Source organism: Erpetoichthys calabaricus, chromosome 1 (genome assembly GCF_900747795.2).
Source record: "Erpetoichthys calabaricus chromosome 1, fErpCal1.3, whole genome shotgun sequence".
NCBI classification, from domain to species: Eukaryota; Metazoa; Chordata; class Cladistia; order Polypteriformes; family Polypteridae; genus Erpetoichthys; species Erpetoichthys calabaricus.
The window spans coordinates 18299474-18312524 of NC_041394.2; the positions used below are offsets into that span (position 1 = coordinate 18299474).

The 13051-nt window shown below is 44.5% G+C and overlaps 1 non-coding gene across 1 annotated transcript; it reads right to left on the reverse strand.

Moving 5' to 3' along the window:
* Nucleotides 1-972: 972 nt before the first annotated feature.
* On the reverse strand, nt 973-1059 carry trnastop-uca (transfer RNA opal suppressor (anticodon UCA)). Its single transcript has one exon. It is a non-coding gene; the product is annotated as a tRNA-Sec (tRNA).
* Between the last annotated feature and the right edge of the window lie 11992 nt (nt 1060-13051).

Sequence of the window (13051 nt, forward strand, 5' to 3'; positions counted from 1 at the left end):
CATCCATTTTCCAACCCGCTGAATCCGAACACAGGGTCACGGGGGTCTGCTGGAGCCAATCCCAGCCAACACAGGGTACAAGGCAAGAACCAATCCCAGGCAGGGTGCCAACCCCACCGCGGGACACACACAAGCACACACTAGGGCCAACTCAGAATCGCCAATCCACCTAACCTGCATGTCTTTGGACTGTGGGAGGAAACCGGAGCGCCCGGAGGAAACCCACGCAGACACGGGGAGAACATGCAAACTCCACACAGGGAGGACCCGGGAAGCGAACCTACGTCCCCAGGACTCCCAACTGCGAGGCAGCAGCGCTACCCACTGCGCCACCATATATATATATATTTGAATTATACAATACATTATCAGCAAATGTACAATTTATACATTTCCTTTTTGTAGAGAACTTAATAATGTGACGTCTTCTGCACCCTTAACCTGCAATTGCTTTGTCCTGGGTATGACGTTAACCTACATCCAGCCCTGCAGCAGGGAAAACTCGGGGGTTGGTGGCAGGATTGGCACTCCAGCCACTGTAAAAAAAAATCTCACACTTTCCAGTGTGGTGCTGAAGTGTCACCCGTTGCACAGCTGCACTCGGGTCCCAATCCGGTTGGTTCGTCGTGTGGTGGGTGCGGCAACGCGTTGTAATCAGCGCATTCTCCCAACCTCTCTACTCATCTCTTCTGCATCGACAGTACAAGGCATTTTTATTAATAAAAACCATTATATGTTTTCGAAGTCTCAGAACATCCATTCATAATGCAACGTTTAGTTCTTGGATAAAATGGGGAAAAAAGTATTTTAAGTTCTGTACAAAATGTGAAGAAGATAGAAAGTGAGGTGTTTCTCAGGTAACAAACAACAACTGTTTCAATTTCGTGGTCCATTTTTTCCATTTAAAAATAAACTTCTTTCATTTCGTACCTTTGTAATCAACAATTCAATTATTTCAAACATGTTGTTTCTCGCCCGAAAGGTGGAATTGAACCACTCTGCCGCTAGGCAGCTACAGGTTTGAAGCCTGCACCCCGGACCACCGAGGTTCATCCGGGCAAATAACTAGAGTCCTTTACATGCTATATATAGCTCTCCTCTGGTAGTATATTTTCCTATGTGGTGTATCAATAATAAATTCGGTCGTGATAAAGTAATAAGGATTATTAAAATAAAAACGTGCAGAAATTTACGAGTATCACTACATCTTTTAAAATTCTGACTTTATCTGAGACAAAAAAGAACAATATTTAAACAAACTTAAGTCGAAATGCGGCGTTTGTGACACTGTGACGTCAAATGCAAATTAACTAAAATTCGATTGGCCATTATGGAACAATGTTTAACTGTTTATTCGCTGAGTATTATAGAAGTATGGGAGCTTGTGACAGCGGACCTCGGAGCTATTCCACGAAGCGAGTTAAGTCTCGTTTAAATCTGCAAGTTTGAGTTTGTTTCAGTTCTGCTAGATAGGCTCAGAACATGTCACGCTTGATGAGGAAGGCAACTAATTTCATTGGCGTAGGGTTGTGGATTGAGAGTTCGTAAAACTCATGTTCGATGAGAAACAAAGTCCCAGAGATGAGTTCCGAAAATGTTTTTTGTGCAAGTCTAATGTTGCTGTATTCTCAAAAGGTTTATTTGTCACATGCAAAAAAGAGAGTATAAGATCAGTGATTGTTGTTCTTCCTAGAAGACCCCGGAATGTGCCGTAACTAACCCATGCCACAAGTACAACATAGCAACAACGGAAAAAAATAATAATAGTAAATACGAAAATAGCAACAACTGAAAAATATAACAATATCAAAAACAAAAAGAATCTAATAATGTTGTTGACTTAACAATCTGATGGCAAATGGACAGCAGCTCGTACAGAATCTTTCAGTCCGAGTCTGTTTTCTGCAGAGTCGTCAGCCTGATTCCAGCAGCTTAAAGAGTTTGTTCCTCGGCTAGGACGTGGCTGAAGTTGGCTCCTTATTCGCAGCTCCTTGTTCGCTTTCAGCCAGCTGTTTATTCACATACCTTGTGCGAACGAAGCAGTTACGTTTTCAACATTAACAGAAAGAGAGATGTCTGTGACAACTGACGATTGAGTTTTGCCCGGTCGAATGCGGGTACCTGGGTCAAAAGAAATGGCAAAGCTGGCACACTCCCATATTTCATGAATGAGATTCATTGTGATGTTTAAATGGCACTATAAAGGGTTAAATGTCATTTGGCCACAATTTTAAGAAAAGAAAGATGTCTTTGTGAAATTCTAGATGAGTTTTGACCAGCCGAACGCAAATACCTGGGTCAAATGGGCTGGCAAAGTTGGCACATATCCATATCTAATGAATAAGATTTACTGTGATGTTTAATGGGCGCTGTAAAGAGTTAAATGTCCTTCGATTCCCACAGTGGTCCCGGTTTTGAGGAAAGAGAGATGCCTTTGTTACGTTGTATTTGAATTGTTCCCGACCCATTGCGGGTACCTGGATCAAATGCACTGGCAAAGTTCACACACACACTCATAACTAATGATTAGGATTTACTGTGATGCTTATAGGACACTGAAGGGTTAAATGTCTTTCGGACACCCCGATTTTCACAGTTTCCAAAAAAAAAAAAAAAAAACGACAAATGAGTATTTTAAGTTGCAGTTTTTTGCCCAGCCCAACATGGGTAACTACGTCAAATAGGTTGGCAAAGTTGGCACAGAAGTCATGCGAGTGTAATAAACTGGATTTACTATGATGTTTTAGGGGCACTTTAAGCGGTTAAAAAGCGTTGGCCCACCCCGATCTTCACAGTTTCAAGGAAAAAAAAGTACACAGTAAATCTTATTCATTAGATATGGGTGTGTGCCAGCTTTGTCAGCCCATTTGACCCAGGTGTTCGCATTGGATTGGACAAGACTCAACTGGCACTTCACAGGGGCATCTTTCTTTTCTCAAAAGCGTAAAACTCAGAGTACCCAACGACATTTAAACCTTTATAGCGCCCTTTATACATCACAGTGAACCCCATTCATTAGATATAGGAGTGTGCCAGATTTGCCAGTTCTTTTGACCCAGGTACCCACGTTGGGTCTGGCAAAACTGAACTGTTACTTATCAGATAGGCATCTGTCTTTCTATTGACGTTGAACACGTAACAGCTTTGTACAAGTTATGTGAATGAGCAGCTGGCTGGAAGCGAACAGAGGGCTGCGACTACGGAGCCGACTTCAGCCTAGTGTTTCACGGATGACGACAGTCCTTGGATATCCTGGGAGCCCTGACCAAAACCTTGGGGAGAAGCGTCCACAAAATACATTTCTAGAGGCAACGGTTTGAGCAATCACATTATTTCTTCCCCCGGCTGAAATAATCTGACTCAATATTTCAGAAATCGCTAAATTGATGTTGATTAGCCGAACGTACAGTTCTAAACTCAGCAACACCATCTCGAGAGCAGTAAGTGACACGTTAAAAGTGACTCGCATTAAATAGTTCGATTGTTTTTAACAAGTAACCTAACACAACACTCATCTCTCTATAAATCTTGTAAGGAGACAAAACGTGATTTTCTCGGAAAAACACTTACAGTATACTTCCCGCGAGACGAGTCCACGCCCGGGGCCGGTAATAAAGGATAAAGAGTAGATGGCAAAGTAGAACGTCGTAAAGAATTCCAAAATGTTGGCGCGATACACATACAGAGCAGGTCAGAGATAATGGAAGCACGACATTTCGAAAGTCTCAAAAAAATGATAGTAAAGATCGCATTAGCACAAACAAACGGAAATTATCACTCAGTGAAATAACGGAACAGCAAAAAGAGATTGAATATATTGTTCGGATTTAAACTTTAAGTCGGAGACTTGTAGATCGTCTAATTCGTGTTGCCAGCGAGAATTAAGCTTCCAAACACGTGAAGTGGCGGCACTGTGGCTCAGTGGGTAGCGCTGCTGCCTCGCAGTTGGGACACCTGGGGACCTGGGTTCGATTCCCGGGTCCTCCTTGCGTGGAGTTTGCATGTTCTCCCCGTGTCTGCGTGGGTTTCCTCCCCACAGTCCAAAGACATGCAGGTTAGGTGGATTGGCGATTCTAAATTGGCCCTAGTGTGTGCTGGTGGTGTGTGTTTGTGTGTGTCCTGCGGTGGGTTGGCACCCTGCCCAGGATTGGTTCCTGCCTTGTGCCCTGGGATTGGCTCCAGCAGACCCCTGTGTTCGGATTCAGCGGGTTGGAAAATGGATGGATGGATGGAAAACGTGAAGTTCCGTGAGACCACTTATAATATTTTCAAACAAGTCATCTAACCTCAGTCGTGTGAATGCTTTTGTCAGACACACTTCCTGCTCTTTCAGCTCTTACACATTTTATCAGGACAATAGTTCTAGATGACACGTCGACTAAGCCAGCATTTCTCAAACTTTAAATATTTGCGACCCGAGTTTTCATAACAGTTTTAATCGCGCTAACTTTTTTTTTTTTTTGAAAGGAGCCCACTAATACCAATTAGTTCTTTTTAATTAATGATATATCATAGATGCATATTTTATGATACCTACTTTTATCGACATTTATCTAACTCTATATTTATTTTTCTAGTATCAGAATGTAGTTTAAGTTAATTTGTTTTGGTTTCAATAGATGTATTTTTCAGATTTTCGATTCTTGTTTTCTTTGTTTCACATCTTCGCGCCCCCCTAGGGAGGCCCGCCCCACAGTTTGAGAACCACTGGACTAAGCAATAAATGAAAGCGCATGCACAGACATTCGAGAAACTCGTTTTATTTATCAGAGCGAAAGAAACGATATTCACTCAGAGGCAGTTATATGTTGCGTTGTCACGATGTAAATCCAAACACGGAATCAAAATTCAATGTGATCTTGAAGAAAGGTAAGTCAGTCAGTCAGCCATTATCCAACCCGCTATATCCTAACACAGGGTCACGGGGGTCTGCTGGAGCCAATCCCAGCCAGCACAGGGCGCAAGACAGGAACAAATCCCCAGGCAGAGTGCCAGCCCACCGCAGGGCACACACACCCACACACACCCACACACCAAGGACAATTTAGGATCGCCAATGCACCTCACCTGCATGTCTTTGGACTGTGGGTGGAAACCGGAGCACCCGGAGGAAACCCACGCAGACACGGATTCCATATATTGTTTTAACTAAAGTTTTAAAGTAAAAGTGAAAATATGCATATGTAACAATTCCCATGAAAATAACAATCTCTTAAAATTGTATATCCAGTTAACCAAACCAGGGGGTTGGTGAGCCCACTAGTCTTACTGAAGTAAAAATACCTGAGTTACAATTCTAGCAGCTCTGGGTGCGAGTCAAGCATGGCGGTCCTTTACAGGGCTCAGTCGCCCAGCCAAACAGAAAAGAGTTTGGGGCATACAATCCAGTAACAAAAACCTATAAATGAAGTGTTATTTTTACTAAACACGTTTATAAAAAACAAGAAAATGATCACAGACATTAGGCTTATTTGCGAATTCACATTGGCTGATGATGCCATTTAGTTCTTTTTTTTGTTTTTTTTTTGCACAATTTAATGACATCGGAGCGTTTCACTAAAGAAGAACTCCAAATTAACACTTGCGCAGGTAAACGTGGATTATTACCAAACTCAGGGGTTTCCAACTCCGGGCCTGGAGGGCCACAGCTGCTGCAGGTTTTCATTCTCACCCTTTTCTTAATCACTGACCAGTTTTCACTGCTAATTAACTCCTTTCCCCTTCATTTTAATAGCCCTGTTTTCAAGGATTCAGTCCTCTGAATTAATTTGTTTCTTCATTAAATGGCAGCCAAACAGAAATGAGACGTGAAACGAGCTGACAGATGACCAGCTAAACTGGGGCTTCAGACTCCAAATAATTTCACTCCAACCAGTTCCTTAATGAGAAGCAAATTCTTGCTGTTAATTAAACCATCCATCCATTTTCCAACCCGCTGAATCCAAACACAGGGTCACGGGGGTCTGTTAATTAAACCTATTATTCAATTCCATGTCTTGTTGGCGCTCTCATTCTGCCACAGCAGACATTTCTAAAAGTGATAATTATAAGAGGAGAGTTAGGATTCTTCCAATTTAACAAAATAAGTCTGCGTGCCAAAAGTGTAGTGAATGCAATCACCGTTTGCTTGTCCTTCTCCAATTCAAGTCCGTCTGGAAGAACACCGAACACAGCTGTTAGTGGGTTAGGAGGGATTGTGATACCAAGGCTGTCTGAGAGGCACTTAAAAATTATGGTCCAAAATGGTGTTAATTTGGTGCAGGTCCAGAACATGTGACCCAGTGAGGCAGGAGCTTGGTTGCAGTGTTCGCAGGTTGGATCCTGCCCTGGAAACATTTTGAACAGTTTTAAGCGAGTCAGATGAGCTCGATATATAATTTTTAGTTGAATAATTCTATGCTTTGCGCATATAGAACTCGAGTGAATTCTCTGCTTTGCTGCCTTCCACTCCTTTTCTGATATATTGATTAAGAGATCTTCTTCCCAATGTCCTCTTGGATCTTTGAAAGGTAGGGACTCTATTTTTTTCTAAGAACACCCATCAAAATGTTTTGGTGACCTGAGCACATCAACCTTACTGAGACTTGCACTTTTCTTTATGTACAGATATGGTGTGATGGACGTAGTTTAGTTTATCATGTTTTGGCTCATTTTGTGTCTCATTATTGTTTGGCTGCTAATTAAGGAACAAGAAACGCTTCAGGTGTCTGGGTCAAGTCAATTAAAGTTAAGGGAAATTAGCAGCAAAAAGTGGTCACCAATTGAGAAGATGGTTAGAATGAAAACCTGCAGCCACTTCGGGCCACCAGGACCGGAGTTGGACACCCCTGCCTTAACCAGATTATTCCAACTCGATTAATGGTGTGCATGTGAACGCACTGAGTGACTGTGTTTGGTCAGTTGCAAAGCTGATAATGTCTCAGCTGAGGATGTGAGACTCTGCTGTTAGAAGAAGAATTGTGTCTGCCATTACTGACTTTTAGGGCCAGTTTATACTTCACGTTCAGAACGTGTGCGTGCACACTTTATGGCTGCCATGCATGGTCCCCCTTCTTAAAGAGGGGGACCAGAGGGTGTGTTCCAACTACAGAGGGATCACACTCCTCAGCCTCCCTGGAAAAGTCTATTCAGGGGTCCTGGAGAGGAGGGTCCGTCGGATAGTCGAGCCTCGGATTCAGGAGGAACAGTGTGGTTTTCGTCCTGGTCGCGGAACAGTGGACCAGCTCTACACCATTAGCAGGGTCCTGGAGGGTGCATGGGAGTTTGCCCAACCAGTCTACATGTTTTGTGGACTTGGAAAAGGCATTCGACAGTGTCCCTCAGGGAATCCTGTGGGGGGTACTCCAAGAGTATGGGGTACCGGTCCCCCTGATAAGGGTTGTTCAGTCCCTGTACGATCGGTGCCAGAGCTTGATCCGCATTGCCGGCAGTAAGTTGAACCCGTTTCCAGTGAGAGTTGGACTCCGCCAGGGCTGCCCTTTGTCACCGATTCTGTTCATAACTTTTATGGACAGAATTTCTAGGCGCAGCGAGGGCGTTGAGGGGGTCCGGTTTGGTGGGCTCAGGATTGGGTCACTGCTTTTTGCAGATGATGTTGTCCTGTTTGCTTCATCAGGCTGTGATCTTCAGCTCTCTCTGGATCGGTTCGCAGCTGAGTGTGAAGCGGCTGGGATGAGAATCAGCACCTCCAAATCCGAGACCATGGTCCTCAGCCGGAAAAGGGTGGAGGTGCCCTCTCAGGGTTGGTAGCGAGATCCTGCCCCAAGTGGAGGAGTTCAAGTATCTCGGGATCTTGTTCACGAGTGAGGGAAGAATGGAGCGTGAGATCGATAGGCGGATCGGTGCGGCATCCACAGTAATGCGGGCTCTGCATCAGTCTGTCGTGGTGAAAAAAGGAGCTGAGCCGCAAGGCAAAGCTCTCAATTTACCAGTCAATCTATGTTCTTACCCTCACCTATGGTCATGAACTATGGGTAGTGACCGAAAGAACGAGATCGCGAATACAAGCGGCTGAAATGAGTTTCCTCCGCAGGGTGTCTGGGCTCTCCCTTAAAGATAGGGTGAGAAGCTCAGTCATCCGGGAGGGGCTCAGAGTAGAGCCGCTGCTCCTCCGCATCGAGAGGAGTCAGATGAGGTGGCTCGGGCATCTGATCAGGATGCCTCCTGGACGCCTCCCTGGTGAGGTGTTCCGGCACGTCTAACCGGGAGGAGCCCCGGGGAAGACCCAGGACACGCTGGAGGGACTATGTCTCTCGACTGGCCTGGGAACACCTTGGGATTCTCCCGGAAGAGCTAGAAGAAGTGGCCGGGGAGAGGGAAGTCTGGGCCTCTCTGCTCAAGCTGCTGCCCTCGCGACCTGACCTCGGATAAGCGGGAGACAATGGATGGATGGATTGATGGATGAAAAAAGTTTACTTGAGGTTTTTTCAAATTTATTAAAAATAAAAACATTGAGATAGCACATGTACATAAGTATTCACAGCCTTTGCTATGAAGCTCAAAATTGAGCTCAGGTGCATCCTGTTTCCCCTGATCATCCTTGAGATGTTTCTGCAGCTTCATTGGAGTCCACCTGTGGTAAATTCAGTTGACTGGACATGATTTGGAAAGGCACACACCTGTCTATATAAGGTCCCACAGTTGACAGTTCATGTCAGAGCACAAACCAAGCATGACATCAAAGGAATTGTCTGTAGACCTCCGAGACAGGATTGTCTCGAGGCACAAATCTGGGGAAGGTTATAGAAAAGTTTCTGCTGCTTTGAAGGTCCCAATGAGCACAGTGGCCTCCATCATCCGTAAGTGGAAGAAGTTCGAAACCACCAGGACTCTTCCTAGAGCTGGCCGGCCATCTAAACTGAGTGGTCTGATGAGACAAAGATTGAACTCTTTGGTGTGAATGCCAGGCATCACGTTTGGAGGAAACCAGGCACCGCTCATCACCAGGCCAATACCATCCCTACAGTGAAGCATGGTGGTGGCATCATCATGCTGTGGGGATGTTTTTCAGTGGCAGGGACTGGGAGACTAGTCAGGATAAAGGGAAAGATGACTGCAGCAATGTACAGAGACATCCTGCATGAAAATCTGCTCCAGAGCGCTCTTGACCTCAGACTGGGGTGACGGTTCATCGTTTAGCAGGACAACGACCCTAAGCACACAGCCAAGATATCAAAGGAGTGGCTTCAGGACAACTCTGTGAATGTCCTTGAGTGGCCCAGCCAGAGCCCAGACTTGAATCCGATTGAACATCTCTGGAGAGATCTTAAAATGGCTGTGCACCGACGCTTCCCATCCAACCTGATGGAGCTTAAGAGGTGCTGCAAAGAGGAATGGGCGAAACTGGCCAAGGATAGGTGTGCCAAGCTTGTGGCATCATATTCAACAAGACTTGAGGCTGGAATTGCTGCCAAAGGGGCATCGACAAAGTATTGAGCAAACGCTGTGAATACTTATGTACATGTGATTTCTCAGTTTTTTTATTTTTAATAAATTTGCAAAAACCTCAAGTAAACCTTTTTCACATTGTCATTATGGGGTGTTGTGTGCAGAATTATAAGGAAAAAAATGAATTTAATCCATTTTGGAATAAGGCTGTAACATAACAAAATGTGGAAAAAGTGATGCGCTGTGAATACTTTCTGGATGCACTGTATAAAATCACTAAGAAGAATTTAAATATTTTTCTTCAATAAAGTGCACAAAGCATCACACACTCCACAGTTCTCCAATAACAATAATTAATACTAATACAATAACAATAATCCTCCACTCCCAGCAGCTTCGTCACCCAACCTCCCAACTCCGGCTCAGCTTGCTGGGTCTCCAACAGTTTTTTATATATTCCATGACCCGGAAATGTTTCTCCTCTTCTTCCAGGGCTTCTGTTTTTGTGACTCCGAAGTGTGGAGGATTTTAAACAACAGTTTACTCCCTGAGTCTGCGTGGGTTTCCTCCCACAGTCCAAAGACATGCAGGTTAGGTGGATTGGCGATCCTAAATTGTCCCCGGTGTGTGCTTGGTGTGTGTGTGTCCTGCGGTTGGCTGGTGCCTTGCCCAGGGTTTGTTTCCTGCCTTGCGCCCTGTGTTAGCTGGGATTGGCTCCAGCAGACCCCCGTGACCCTGTAGTTAGAATATAGTGGGTTGGTAAATGGATGGATGGATGGAATTACCCAGAAATGATGAATAGATACAAACAACTACTCACCTACATCCGGAGTGCTGTCACAAGGAACTATTCAGAGAAATCTATTAAATCTAATTAATTAAATCTAGGAATTCTTTGAAACAATGGCAGAAGCACTAAAAGATGCAAAAAGTGACAGATTATGGTTTAAAACAAACACCAAGGTATTGCCTTTCTTCAGCACTTCACAGCTTCCTATTAAAACAAAAGTTTGTTCGAGAAGGTTTGGTTAACCAACCTTATCTCCACTGTACACACTTTTTCATGTGCAGCTTATTGGATTGTTTTGATATGTAGTTTCTATGAGTAGCTGGCAAAAATACATTCGAATGATGGATATATTTTTACAGGACCTGGATGAAAATGGAGTACAGCTCTTAATTGACATTTTATGCTTTTGGCCATTAAGAAAAAAAAATATATACAGTACTGTGCAAAAGTTTTAGGCAGGTGTGAAAAAATGCTGTAAACAAAGAATGCTTTCAGAAATATAAATAATGATTGTTTATTGTTATCAATTTATAAAATGCACAGTGAGCGAACAAAAGAAAAATCTAAATCAAATCAATATTTGGTGTTACTACCTTTTGCCTTCAAACCAGCATCAATTCTTATCGGTCCACTTGCACAAAGTCAGGGATTTTGTAGGATTCTAGTTAGGTGTCTGATCAACCAATTCTACCAGACAGGTGCTAATGATCATCAATGTCACACGTAGGTTGAAACACAGCCATTAACTGAAACAGAAACAGCTGTGTAGGAGGCTTAAAACTGGGTGAAGAACAGCCAAACTCTGCTACCAAGTTGAGGTTGTGGAAGACAGTTTCATGTCATGGAGCACAGCAACAAGACACAAGGTAGTTCTACTGCATCAGCAAGGTCTCTCCCAGATAAAGATTGCAAAGCAGACTGAGGTTTCAAGATGTGCTGTTCAAGCTCTTTTGAAGAAGCACAAAGAAACGGGCAACGTTGAGGATCCTAGACGCAGTGGTCGGCCAAGGAAACTTAGTGCAGCAGATGAAAGACACATCAAGCTTATTACCCTTCGAAATCAGAAGATGTCCAGCAGTGCCATCAGCTCAGAACTGGCAGAAACCAGTGGGACCCAGGTACACCCATCTACTGTCTGGAGAAGTCTGTCCAGAAGTGGTCTTCTTGGAAGAGATGCAGCCAAAAAGCCATACCTCCGACGTGAAAACAAGGCCAAGCGACTCAAGTATGCATGAAAACATAGGAACTGGGGTGCAGAAAAACGGCAGCAGGTGCTCTGGACTGATGAGTCAAAATTTGAAATATTTGGCTGTAGCAGAAGGCAGTTTGTTCGTTGAAGGGCTGGAGAGCGGTACAATAATGAGTGTCTGCAGGCAACAGTGAAGCATGGTGGAGGTTCCTTGAACGTTTGGGGCTGCATTTCTGCAAATGGAGTTGGAGATTTGATCAGGATTAATGGTGTTCTCAATGCTGAGAAATACAGGCAGATAATTATCCATCATGCAGTACCATCAGGGAGACATATGATTGGCCCCAAATTTATTCTGCAGCAGGACAACGACCCCAAACGTACAGCTAAAGTCATTAAGAACTATCTTCAGCGTAAAGAAGAACAAGAAGTCCTGGAATTGATGGTATGGCCCCCACAGAGCCCTGATCTCAACATCATCGAGTGTGTCTGGGATTACATGAAGAGACAGAAGGATGTGAGGAAGCCTACATTCACAGAAGATCTGTGGTTAGTTCTCCAAGATGTTTGGAACAACCTACCAGCCGAGTTCCTTCAAAAACTGTGTGCAAGTGTACCTAGAAGAATTGATGCTGTTTTGAAGGCAAAGGGTTGTCACACCAAATATTGATTTGATTTAGATTTCTCTTTTGTTCATTCACTGCATTTTGTTGATTGATGAAAATAAATGATTAACACTTCCATTTTTGAAAGCATTCTTTGTTTACAACATTTTTTCACACCTGCCTAAAACTTTTGCACAGTACTATATATGTATTGTGGCGAGTGGCTGGGGGTGGTACCCAGCCGGGATGCCCCAAAGGACCGGAGGAAGGCTTACGTCCCCTCCAGACCATGACGGGGCGACCACCCTGGTGGCTTTGGGGACCACGAGAACAGAGCTTTGAAGCTTAGCCCTGTTGGGGCCTGTGGTCACCGCCAGGGGGCATCCCAATGCCTGAGGAGCCCTTGCCCTCAGCACTTCCGCCACACCTGGAAGTGCTGGGGGGAAGAAGACCAGGGACACCCGGAGTGCTTCCGGGTGTGCAGCCGGTACTTCCGCCACACTGGGGAGTGCCAGCGGAAGATTATCAGGTGGCACTTGGAGCACGTCCGGGTGGGCATAAAAGGGGCCGCCTCCCTCCATTCGATGGCTGGAGTCGGGAGCGGAGAAGGACAGAGCTCGGGAGGAGAGAAGTGGAGGAGGACCTGAAGAGGCAAAGGCATTGTGAGGCCTGGGGACTTTGGGGAAGTTTTAGGGTTGTGTGGCACTTTATTGTTGTAAATATTGTAAATAAACGTGTGTTGGGTGTACTAACGATGTCTGCCTGTCTTTGTCCGGGCCATGTTCCACAATATAAAAAAAAAAATGAATGTCTGTGCCTAATCTGTACGACTGATGCACCCCTGGTGTTATTGTGGTCTTAGAGACTTCCATCTTTCTGCTTGATGAGAACATCGACTGTAGCTGCACTGTCAACAGTGCTTAGGGAGTGTAGATGTTAGGGTTCACTGTTGCCCCTTTCAACCCAACAGACAGATGCCCAGGACACAATGAGAAGTATTTTAATGTTTTTCTTCTCCTTAATAGTGCCCAAAGCCACAATAGATGGGCAATTCAATAATAATAATAAACCACACAAATC